At 41.0% G+C, this 12,474-nt stretch overlaps 1 protein-coding gene across 1 annotated transcript in view; it reads left to right on the forward strand.

Annotated features, from left to right (window-relative positions):
* Positions 1-12,350: 12,350 nt before the first annotated feature.
* C1GALT1 (core 1 synthase, glycoprotein-N-acetylgalactosamine 3-beta-galactosyltransferase 1) overlaps positions 12,351-12,474 on the forward strand; it is a 14,739-nt gene continuing 14,615 nt past the window's right edge. Inside the window, exon 1 of the mRNA XM_008630002.2 lies at positions 12,351-12,452. The gene's annotated coding sequence lies outside the window, so the exon portion shown is untranslated. The remainder of the gene's footprint in view (positions 12,453-12,474) is intronic.

A 12,474-nucleotide genomic window follows, 5' to 3' on the forward strand; every position in this document is an offset into this window, starting at 1 on the left:
AGGCCGAGCAGTGCCGGCTCCGGCACCTCCCCAGGCCGCTGTGAGGGGAAGCGTACGCCGGCAGGCACCGCTGGGCGCTCTGGGTATTGCGGGCTCAGGCGGGCGATTTGTAGCTATCAGAAATCCTGTCCCTGCAGGTCTACTCCGAGGCGTGCCTTGTGTGGTGTCCAGCGAGAAGAGCTATGGCACTGCTTTAAAGCTCCTTTATTTGTTTGAGAGGGGTGAGTGCATGCAAAGCTCACACCTTTGGAAGCGTTTGCCGAGGACGTACGATTTTCTGTGCAAAACTAAGTTCTGAATCATAGACACGATGGGTAAAACAGGATCTTGGTGCTTACCTGAACTTCGTTATTGGACCGTTTTGCCTATTTGTCTTGGAGAGTGCTAAAGTAAATGAAATTCAACTCTGAATATTAGGATGTGAAGTCCTAAATATAAATCCGAATTCTCCATGTATACTTCAAGAGAGCAATTAGTAATTCACATGCAGTGTGCTTTCATAGGCAGCTTTAGTGGAGTTACTGTAAAACCGCAGTGCTGTGCATGAAGTTCTTCAGGTCATGCAGTTTGTCAATAGTGAGTGTGATCTGTGTGTAGAATTTTAAAAGGACCTTTAAGAAGCCATTAAAAGGATATTTTTAGGCTTCAGAAAGAAACATCTATTGAAGAATCCTGTGCATGAGAAGTAGAATCCAGTGCTGATCAGGAATAAATGTAGGACGTTTCTGTTCTGTACAACTTCACCTGAACTCAGGCAGCCTGCATATGCCATGTGTGCAGTTCCTAGAGCTGTGCACTGCCTGGAAGGGCAGAGTTAAAGTGTGTGCAATGGCACATGGAGTCACCACTCACAGAAGAGGAATGGTTGTGCTGAGGAACACCTTATATCCTGAGGTTTTTTCCAGAGATCGAAATGTCACTCTGCATTTTGGAAAGCTACAAGAAATAGTAGACAAACCTTGCACTAGCTTAGGTTGTTTTGGGGGGTTGTTTTTTTGTTTTTCAGAGGCTTTTGTAAGCAGCCTTTCTTTACATCTTCTTTTCCCCATGCAGAAGAGATTTTTGGATGGGTCTGCTTAGGCTCAAATTGTGGTCTGGGCATTTTCATTGATGGTTCATAACTGTTGAATTCCTGGTTCATAGCTAGGTCTGATACAGTGCTTTATGATAGTAAGTCACAAACCATTTGCTACAATAAAAATCTTTTAATGGAGAAACCGAAGCGGGGAGAGTGAGAAGTGACTTGCAGAAGGCGACTTGGTAAGGCTGGATAGGCACAGCCAGGGTAGAGTAAAACCTCCCAAGTCCTCATTAAAGTCCTCATTAAGCCTGCATCCTTAGGGTGCACTGGGTAACAGCCACATATTTATCCTACCTTTTATTATCACTTCTAAAAACTGGGGATAACAGGGATAACTGCTGCATTTAACTATGTCTTGCATGTTTAATGCCAAATTTTAATGAAGTTGATGGTGTTATATATAGGACTATTGGCAGAAATACTGCACACGATCTGTTTTTTAATATCGACAATGTTAGTATTTGGTAGTTATAAAAGTGCAAGAAAAAACTGATATGTCCTTGGCCTTTTCTCTACTATTGTCAAGTAGCCCATTATAGTCTGCTTATATTAAGTCTCATTCTTCAATATCCAGTCTTTTCTTTCAGCATATCCACAGACAGCACTAGATGTAATTACACCTCTCTTACCTGTGTTCTTCTCAAGTCACATCTTCCCTCTCAGTTTTCTCATTCCTGCAGACATTATCATGTGTAATAGTTTCTCCAAAGCATTGTCTTCTCTACTCTACTCCTCTGAAGTTGATTTTTCCTTACATTTTTGTTGAAAGAAATTTAAATTGCTTCTAGCTGTGTTGAGAGAACAGGTTTGCATGTAAATACTGGATGCCATTAGTAGCTAGGAGACCTTCCGCTTTGTGAGATGTGTTTAGTACTTGAGAATAACCACCTGGCCACAGACTAAAACCATTTAATAATGGCTGAAAAAACAGAAAGTAAGAAAGTTCCTGTTTAATGAATTAGGCAGTGCTTGCATTAGTTAGTTTTGTTTCTAGTTAGCTGAGATGAAAGGCTAATAGGTTTCTCTGAAGGCAACAGGTGAATGAGTAAAATGTCAACGTTAACAGTTAACCCAAAGCTAACAGGTTTACAATTTACAATTAATACAATGTAGAATGAACTGGCACAGCCTCATGACTTACACTGGTCACTGTCAGCTCAGCTGTCATCTGAGCATTTCTCATAAATGAAGGCTGTGCTCCTCATTTTGTCCCATTAAAGATGAATACCTTTGCTGCATCTGTTGGATGTGGTGCCATCAGCATGCTTGGAAGACTGGAAATATCTAAGTTCTGTGAGATTAGTAAAATGTGTTCAGAGAGGAGACAGAACTGAGGGAAAGGAGAGAAGTGGAGGCTGTGCTTAACAAAGGCATATGGTGAAGCTCTTTTGCTTTCACAGCAATGATTAACAGATTATCAGCCTGTGGTACCGAGGGTTTTACAGGGCATAGTCCCCTGAAGATAGCCCTCATGAGACGGATTTTTGCATGAGAGAACACATTCCAGTTGGTTTTGTCATTGTGGCTCTCCCAGCTCTCTGCTCCCATCCTTTGCTCTCACTGGAGCTGTGCAAGAAAACAAGATCTGAAGTGGAAAACAATGGCAAGACTCAAATATTAGAGAAAGACTTTCCCTTTTCTGGCATCATCCAGTGCACATTCTCTGGAGTTTCTCAGGCAGGAATTGAACGTCTTTTGCTGATGGTGAAAGTTGCCACAAGTGGATTCATGGGCCAGGTCATTAAGATGGGCAGGACTGTAAAACACCCGAAATTCTATTTGTGTGTCTCAGCACAGCCTTGCACCAGCTCTTTGCACAGAAATTACTAGAGAAGAAGCATTCTGCACCCTACCAGGGCACCTATTTAGTCATGGACTTTTTGAAATGCTTTATCACCAACAATTTGAGGGAAATAAAAATAATGCTGTTTTTGAAAAATTGAAGATTTTGGCTGTGGGAAGGAGAAGGATGTATCTTGTCTACACTTTCAGGACTCCCTTTGCAACCAGTATCCATTTTTAGCTTGGACCAACTACTTGGACCAACTGCTCTCAATCTGACCTTGAACACATCCCAAATTGTAATAGCAAGACTTGTCTTTTCCTTCTCCTAACTTGTGTAGTAATGGAGGTGTGGGAATAGGCAATTCCAAGTTTCCAGATGCCTCAAACTATCCTTTTCAGCATTCAGTGACTGAATGTTTTCTAGGACAGGGACTTAGCTTGAAAGCAGAAGGGTGTTTCTCCTAATGGAGCTACACAGAAAGATCCATATACCATGGTGGCATTGGCAGCTCATTATACTGAGATAGATCAGTGGTGGGCAGGGCTCAGGGAAAGGTGGAAATCAGTTCTTCCTCCCCAGTCACATGGATTGACATAAACAATATATCTCATACCTGGCTATCTTTCAAATATAGAGGCTTGTTGGATACATGTACATTCACCCGGCAATAGTTGTAGTGACAGGTGTTCTGCTAACACATCTGACATTTGAAATGCATGTTTGTATGTCGAGGATATGCATATGCAGAAAGCAAAGGCCTTTGCCTATATTGGTTTTCCTTCCCCAAGAGATGGTACACTGTGTGCTCTTAAAGTCTGAGTGCTTGCACTCAAATTCTCAGGCAGAACCGTACTTTAATTCCTGAGTAGAGTAAAAAATGAAAAGAGAAACTGTCAAATTCAAAAGCTGTTTGAAGATCCGTAGCTTGAAGTAAGGTAGGCTCCCATTTGTATCATTTAGTCTGGCTTTTATGCAGAGGGACTATATCACATGCCAGCAAGCTTGCAGCTTTTAAATAACTTACTGACCTAGCAGAGCTCTTTGTTCCTTTAATTTTGAATTTGTTTATTTTTCCTGTTTTTTCTCCTCTGTTCTTTTCCTTTCAAAGACATTTAAAGGACATACAGTCTACTTGTCTTCCAGACAAAATCTTTTTTCTCATAGTATAAAAAGTAGTTGTCCCACTGGGAGTTCCTGTTGCTATAGTCTCTCTTTCCTTTTTGTTTTCTTCCTGCTTAATTATGTTAAGCTTCAAAACAAATAATACTTGCTCTGACCTCGGAGTTAGAGAGGTCACAGCACTGCTGAGTGTTGAAAGAAAATCTTGTCTAGAGTCCGGGCATTCAGGACTTCGGTTAAGTACTTGGAAGGCATGGCTAGTGCACCAGTAAGGGAGAACACAAAGTAAGGTGATTTGTTATCGCCTGCACAAAAGACTAAGCATTTTTCACTACTGCTGCATCCTTTCTTTAACATCCCAGCCCTTCCATCATCCCCTGTGTTTCTTAGCACAGACAAGAAAGAGCTGTTTGCCATACAGTACACATGGCAGGCATGGCATATGGCACACCAATGGCTCTATTGTCCAGGCCCAGGACCACAGAGGAATGAAACATTGCTGACTTTAACTCAATAGTGGTCTTGGCTAGTGAGGAGGACTCCAGTGTAATTTATTCTCTTCCTGGGGAGGGGGAGATGGAAACAAACCACAAAACCAAAGCACTATATATAGATATACGTATATTTATATATATGTGTGTATATATACACATACATGCTTTTTTAACGACTTACAGAATAAGAAAGAAAAATTAGCTGTCTGATATTGACTCTGCAACATAAACCAACATAATTCTCTAGGGATTTTAGAACTATAATGGTAAAACTAATTTAAATTCTGGTTCTTTTTCATATAGTAGTAAAGATTAAGTGTCAGCTGAATTAGCATTTAAACTAACTCTTGCAGTCAATACAGCAGGATTAACTGCAAATTAAATCTTCAGTTCACTTTTTCGTTGTAATTCGCCCATTGTGAAATTTTACCCTGTTCAATAGATGTTTTGTTTAATACAAGATTTCTTTTCACCTAGAATACGGCTAAATTCACCTGTAAGAGAGATGGTTAGCTGTTATAAAACTGTAACAGCTAAACTCATGCTTGAACATATATAATTGAGTTTTAAAATACACTGATACATATTTTTTCAGCTGGAATAAATGGGCATAATTTTAATAAAAAGTTATTTTGACACCCTCCATTGTGCTCCTTTAGTCTTTTAAAGTGTATTTAATGTTGTGATTTGTTTCTGGAAGACAAAAAAAAGTGTTCAGTAAAACGTGCTAAAAAGGCACTATTATGTTCTCCTAAATACAGTTAAGAACAATAGAGGAAGAAAAGTTATTGGACATTATATGAGAATATTTTTAAAGAAAGTTAGATGGTCTTTGGTTTATAAAAGATTGAGAAACTATTCTAGAATCTATGACTGTAGCAGCTCTTTCCCATCACTAGGTCGAGCTACTACCTCAAAATGAGAAGCCATCACCCTGCTAGTACTGTTGTTACCAGAAATAGAGGTGTAGAACAAATACATCAAAGGTCTGCAGTAAAATAATTAGACTGGCAAATGTAACCTTTGCAGTGTGGAAAATAAACAGCTGCACTACCACACACACTAAGTAAATTATTTCTGTAAAAGAAAAAAATTTAATAATGGAAGTAATTTCCCCCCATTTTCTCACAGAAGCACACACTAAAATAGAGTTCATTTCATGGCATGTCTTACTAATTGTATTAAATCACCATCACTGAATTCTTCAAAGGTTATATAGTTATTATAGCTACTTGCTCTCACTTTCTACTAGGAATTGATTCTGAATTCTTTACAGAAGTAAACTTCTGGTGTTGTTACTGCTCTCATATAAACAGTAAAATCTAATGTCTCTCCTCCCAGTTCTTTCCTAGCTAGAAACTAACAACAGATTTAATAAAAATAGCTTTGTCTTTTTACATACGAAGAGAATAAAGAGATGTCTTCCTGATTCAAATCCAAAGAAAACCAATTCTAAAGGAACTCAAAATGCAGTATCCATTCAAAAGGATTAAAAGAATTAAATAATGAATGATTGCAAAGAAGAGTTAGTTCTGCATTCTAATTCTTACTGAACAATATCTCATGTCTTACTGTGGATGCCAGATAAGAATGTGTTTTCCAGTATTAATGCCAACGTTTTTATGAAGCTTTCTTTCCCAAAGGAAAGAGCCAACTAAAATCATCTATCAATTCTCATTGAAATACAATTATATAAGAATTATACTTTATAGCAGCATTACTTTGAATCTTGTTTTAGTTGACAGCAACCCTCAGAACCTCTTTGCTTTTGCCAGGTACCAGACGGGCAAATGAAAGGATCTATCTGCAAGAGTTGGCTACTCCTCAATCTGTTCTGAAATTTATCTCTCTTATTAGAGTTTTTATTATTAGAGAACGCATTATTTTATTTCTATTGTAGGATTTTTCAGATGAAATATCTGCACTTGTCCTGGCTAACTTCTAAGTTGTGTACATGTGTTGGTTTAAGACAGCCTGGTTTTTGGTGGGGGTGAGAGAGAAGCTGCTCGAAACTTCTGTGCCTGGCACAGAGCCAGTCACTGAAGGCTCTGACTGTGGCCAGGTTACTAGCCCAATTAGACGAGTTGGTAATGCCTCTGTGATGACATATTTAAGAAAGGAACAAGTGCAGGAAGCTCTCTCTTTTCTCCTCCTGAGGGGTGGTGAGGTGGCTGCCGGGACCCCTCCTGGCACGGGCCACCGGGGGCTGCACAGCCGGGGCCATCCTAAGGTTTGGACCACATGGCCAGGGCCCTCAGGTGCCGGCGAGAACCACGCGGCCAGGGCCGGCCCTGCAGTGCCAGACGCGAGAGACATGGCGAGCAATTCCCCAATGCAGAGCCCGGACAAGATCAACCTCTCAACTGCAACTTACAGAGACCAATTTTCTTCCAAGTCAAAGAAAAAGGAAAAGTGAGGACTAGTGAGGAAAACCAACATGGCGACACCAAGGTTAGTGATAAAAAGGAGAGGGAGGAAGTGCTCCAAGTGTCAGAGCTGAGATTCTCCTGCAAGCCATGGTGAGGCCTATAATACAACAAACTGTTTCCCTATAATTCATGAGGTGCATGGGGGGTTGCAGAGATCCACGTGCAGCCCGTGAAGAAGAGTACTCACACTGGAGCGTGTGGATGCTGAAGAGTTGTAATTTAGTGAGGAACTCGAACAGAGAGAGATGACCTTTGCTTTTAGAGATGGAGGAAGAAAACCTTCACTTCCAAACTAGAACAGCTCATCCTTAAAAGACTGAACCCCATGAACTAAAATGACCCACGCTAGGCAGTTATGGGAAGACTGCTTCACCCGTGGGAGGGATTCACATTGCAGCAGGTTCAGGCGGGACTGTTGCTTGTGACAGTTAAAACCACACTAGAAAAGTTTGCAGAGAACTATCTCCCGTGGGAAGGATCCCACAGCACAGCAGGAGAAACTCTTTTCCTTAAGCATACTGAAGAAAGGCTTTTAAGAAGTGAAATACTGACCAAAACCCCATGTTTTGTTTCCTTGTGCAGCTGGTGGAAAGAGGGAGGGACTGGGAAAGAAAGGTGTTCTGAAAGTTTGCTTTTGTTCTCATTACCCATTTTACTTTTAATTCTGTGAATAATAAATCTTCTTTATACTGTTTGAGTTTTGAACTTGTTTTGCCTTAAAGTTTTTTTTTCAATAATCCTTATCTCAACTCATGAAAATGAAATCTTAGTTTCCCCTCCTCTGCTTGACTATAGCAGGGGAAAATGAGTGAATAGTTCTTCATGTGTGCCTGGCTTCAAACTGCAACAATGCATATGTAAAATAAATGGAAAAACAGTTATCTATACAGAAATATATCAGCAACAAGATTAAAGAGAGACATTTTTCTTAAGTGCTTAAATAAGGCTTATGGGGCTATTTCTACAAGTAAATCAGGGCCAGAAAATAAATTCAGGTATGGGAGGCTAATTATTAACACACTCATTGGTGTGACTTATGACCCTGCCAAGTAGTATTTCCTTAAGAAAATCTCTGGGCAAAGTAATAGAGTAACACTTGCCAAGTGTTATTTCTAAAGAGCAGTATGGTCAAGGCTGAGGTTTTGGTCCATCCAGTGGAATCCCAACAGAATTCCTAACCCATCATTGCTCCTTCATGCTTGCCGATCACATTCTACAGCACTGAAAATGAATGTCGTTTTCTCAGTTTCATATGAAAATCTCATTCTGATGGGCTGCAACATGGCTTTCAATTTACTTCGAACTGAAAAATTGTGAAATATTTCTGTCAATGATTGGTCCCTGGCACTGTTTCATCTAGAGGAACATAGCTGTAGCCCAGAGCATTGTGAAGTGGGCTTTGGGGCAGGTCTGCAAGCAGGATAGAAAAATTGTGACAAGTGCTTTTCTTGGAGAGTCCCCAGAATGAGCCTATTACATTTTGTCTGGTATTTCCAATGAAAATACAAAGACATTTAATTTTTTAAAATTTTGATAATGAACGAATTCTCTTTACTTCAAACTTTTTAAAGTGTTCTTTAGAATTTCACATTTTATCAAGATCCGGTGATTAATTCCTTATTCTGCCACTTGAAATGGACAACCTGAGTTTTTGGCACACGCTGAATACTAGTCTACACTGAATACTAATCTGGAAGTTCACAATGGCTTGTTTTAAGTCAATTATTTGTTGCAAGGAGGTCTGGTTAGCAGGAACAGCAGCATAAAGATTGTACAAGTGTTTAAATGAAGACAGTACTTCTAACTTCACTGATCACCAATGTGTATTATTCCACTCCTGGTGGTTCCTCTATTGTTTGTGCAAGAAACACAGTGACTAAAGTTCCATATCAGAACAGGATGTCAGACTTTTAGCCAGCAGGTGTTCTTACGGGTAAAAAGAAGGTGGAGTGATACACTCGTACTTCTTTATTATATTACAGTTTATCTCACACAGCAATCTTACCACAGTAAATAATTTACTTTTACAGCTCCATACATTGTTCTGACTGTTCCGGACACCCCAGCACCAAATTAGTGCGTCCTGCCCCAAGTAAAGTGGGCAAAGGAGTGGTGGTAAATTGAAACTCCATTCACCTTTCTAAAGGCCTTTGTTCTGTTCTAGGAATTAGGGTTGGCATGTGTAATACTCAAACTTGATCTGGTCCAGTGTGCCTGCAACTACAATTTATGGGTTCCTAAGTGGGCACAGAATGGGTAATAGGTTCTTTAGAGAATAATGGCCTTGCTAAATCTGAATGTCAAGTTAGTGAGATCTTTTATAAATAATATTAAATGCGTAAGGCATTCAGTTTAATCTGGTTGTCTGACCAAATAGGAGTGAAAAGAAAACACGAAAGTAGCTTTCGGTCAAAATACATGGAAATTACTTATATAGTGTATATTTTTATGGTCTTGCTGATGATCCATAAAAGCAATGGCATAAATGGACTTAATATAAGACCATTTAAAATGAAACAAAATGTTAAGAAGGCATGATTCCTTAACAGCCATTAGCTTGTAGAAAGCTATCTGCAGAAGGCAATCAGTTTCACCACAGATATATATCGGATACCCAATTACATATTTAAATGGTATGTAGTCAATTGCCAAATTGCAGAGCCTCACAGTAGCTGTTGCATTTTTCCTTCTTCCTTAACTTTGTGTGAGCTTTCTTATCTAGAAACCTGTGTTCCCAGACTCCTGCATGTGGAAATGGGGGGAGTTGAGAATAGTAGCTGATCTGTGAAAGGGCTTTTATGGTAGGTCCGTACTCCAGAGTGCTCTCCAGAGGGTGTAGGCATTAAAATGCCCAGACAACTATCTCATGGAGACCTACCTAGTGATGAGCAGAGGGATTAAGGGCCTGCTACTCTGCTTTTGCCCTGCTCAAAAGAGTCTTTATGTTGAATATGGCTAGCCCTCCTATGTGGGGAAAGATGTCATTCTTTGTATTTACTGATATGAAGACCAAAGTGATTGATTCCTTTTTAAATTAAAATACCAGAAATTTAATTTCCCTTTCATTTGTTCCCAGCCACATGTGCCAGTAGTGTGGATCTCCTTGCCATATTACTGTGATACAACTGTGTCCCCCAACACTGCTGGGGTTTCTCAGCTGAGAAGAACCTCCCATAGCAGTAGCACGTTTATATAGAAAGGGACTGTGGTCAAGTACATCTGCACATCCTGGAAGCAAGAGAGAGCACCAGGCCTGCTCCCCCTTCTGATTCAGAGCAAGAGAACGGCTTTTCTCTGGACCATCCACCCAGAGGCAGCGTGTTGAGCAAAGCAGTGCTGCACAGAAGCTGTGGAAGTGTTTGTTACCATTACACATGCAAGGCAGTTCCTTGGAGGGCCTGTTTCCTTACCCTGAACTGTAAGAGGTTGCTGACAGAGAGTTGTAAGAGACACTGCTCACCTCTCCCTGAATGAAAAAAAAATAAACCAAACAAAAGCTGCTTGTATGTGTGGCATGTAAATATCTCCATAAAATATTAAACAGCCATTACGACATGGCCAAACCAGTTCACATTTGTTAAAGCAAACTTTCTGTACCAATATTAAGAGGCAAGCTGTAGCTTTTGTTAAGTTACACCACATCCTACCTTCTCTCTGAAATTTCCCTTTCAAACTAGCCTAACAGAGTGAAACAGCTCAATGAACATGTCAGTATGAAAAAAGTGTAGCACTTCATGCATAAATTTATGGCTATGTAATATACATGGGCCACAGTCCTTGATAGAGGAACTCCTGTGATGCAAGACCAGGCCTTAAAGTTCACCAGGAAAAATGGAAGTCTTGTATTCAGCTCAGACATGCTGCATTATCTGTAATATAAAACAGTTTGAAAACTTCACTTAATCTATTTTGGAAATTTAAAGCATGCACTGGACATGGGATGGACAGTAATTCTATCCAGATTTGGTGGGGGTGAAAAAAAGGGAAACAAGAAGACAGACACATCACTTTTTTTTTGTTTGTTTTGCAGCCTTTGCAGTTTCCATTGTCTTTGTTATTGTTTATTGTTGATTTTCTTAATGCCACTCAAACTTCTTCCCCACAAGAAGCCTGCCCTTTCTTCTGACGAAACTAGTTCAAGAAGATACTATTCACCAAGTTGCTTGTAATTTTTATTTAAAGTGGATAGCAGAGTGGGATGGTGTGGGAATGAGAAACTATGACCTGGAGTAATATGGGACATGGGAGCTTCCTAAACTGGTACAAAAGCCAGCATCTCCTGAATGACTCGAGGCCACACTTTGAGCGCTAGGTCCAGCTGTAGGTCCCTCACTTCAGGAAAGACATTGAGGTGCTGGAGCGTGTCCAGAGAAGAGCAACGGAGCTGATGAATAATCTGGAGAGTAAGTCATGAGGAGCAGCAGAGAGAGCTGGGGGTGTTCAGCCTGGAGAAAAAAAGGATCACGGGAGACCTTATCACTTTCTACAGCTGCCTGAAAGGAGGCTGAGGCCAGGGGAGGGCCATACTCTTCTCCTAGGCAACCAGCAACAGGAGAAGAGGAAGTGGCCTCAAGCTGCACATGGGGAGGTTCAGATTGGACATCAGGAAGAATTTTCTCATGGAAAGCGTTGTTAAACATTGGAGTGGACTGCCCAGGGAGGTATGGAGTCACTGTCCCTGGAGGTGTTCAAGAAATGACAGGATGTGGCACTTAGTGCCATGGTCTAGTTGACAAGGTTGTATTCGGTCACGGTTTGGACTCAGTGATCTTGGAGGTCTTTTCCAACCTAAATGGTTCTGTGATTCTGTGTGACCCATCATCCAGAGAAAAAGAAGTAAAAATAGACATGAAAATGGAGATGAAAGGGCACACCCCTGAGGCAATAATTGGAGAGAGGGGAGACAGAAGTAAACTATACAGATCTACAGCTGTGAGGGAAACCTATGGTTTGGACTGGACCCATAGAGAGGCTAGAGGAAGGATGAAGGAGAGAGGGAAAATCAAGAACAGTGTGTGCAGTGACCTCCATTTACAGAAACACTAGTGGCCCTCAGCATGGACCAGTTCTTCTCTACACGTACCTGCACCCAATACTTGAAAAAACAACACACACACAAAAAAACCCCTCAAACCCAAAACATACCACAACACAAACCTTCTATCTATGAACTGCAGAGCTCCATTATCTACCTAGTGCTTGCAAAATGCTATTCTTCAGTTACACTATAGTGAAAAACACCTTCCAAATCTACAATTCCTCTTATTTGATGTATTTTTTTTCTAAGGAGACCACCGAGAGATAAACGTCAAGAGCTGTTGGAAAGGTAGGCAGCGTTCGCACGGGGAGATACGGAGCGATTGCAGAGGGCTCGGTATCCTAGCAACATCCCTTGCAGTTGCCTAATGGTATTTTGCAAGAGCGGCGGCTCCAGACCGGCTGAAGTGAGGGGAATGAGGGGCTGGAGCGCAGCGGAGCTCCGCAGCCCGGCCTGAGCGCCCGGCACAGCCGCTTCCGGGCAGGACCAGGCAGGCGAGAGCGAGGGAAGGCGGGGGGCAGGGCTGC

This window comes from Corvus brachyrhynchos, unplaced genomic scaffold (assembly GCF_000691975.1).
Source record: "Corvus brachyrhynchos isolate BGI_N302 unplaced genomic scaffold, ASM69197v1 scaffold142, whole genome shotgun sequence".
Classification (NCBI taxonomy): domain Eukaryota; kingdom Metazoa; phylum Chordata; class Aves; order Passeriformes; family Corvidae; genus Corvus; species Corvus brachyrhynchos.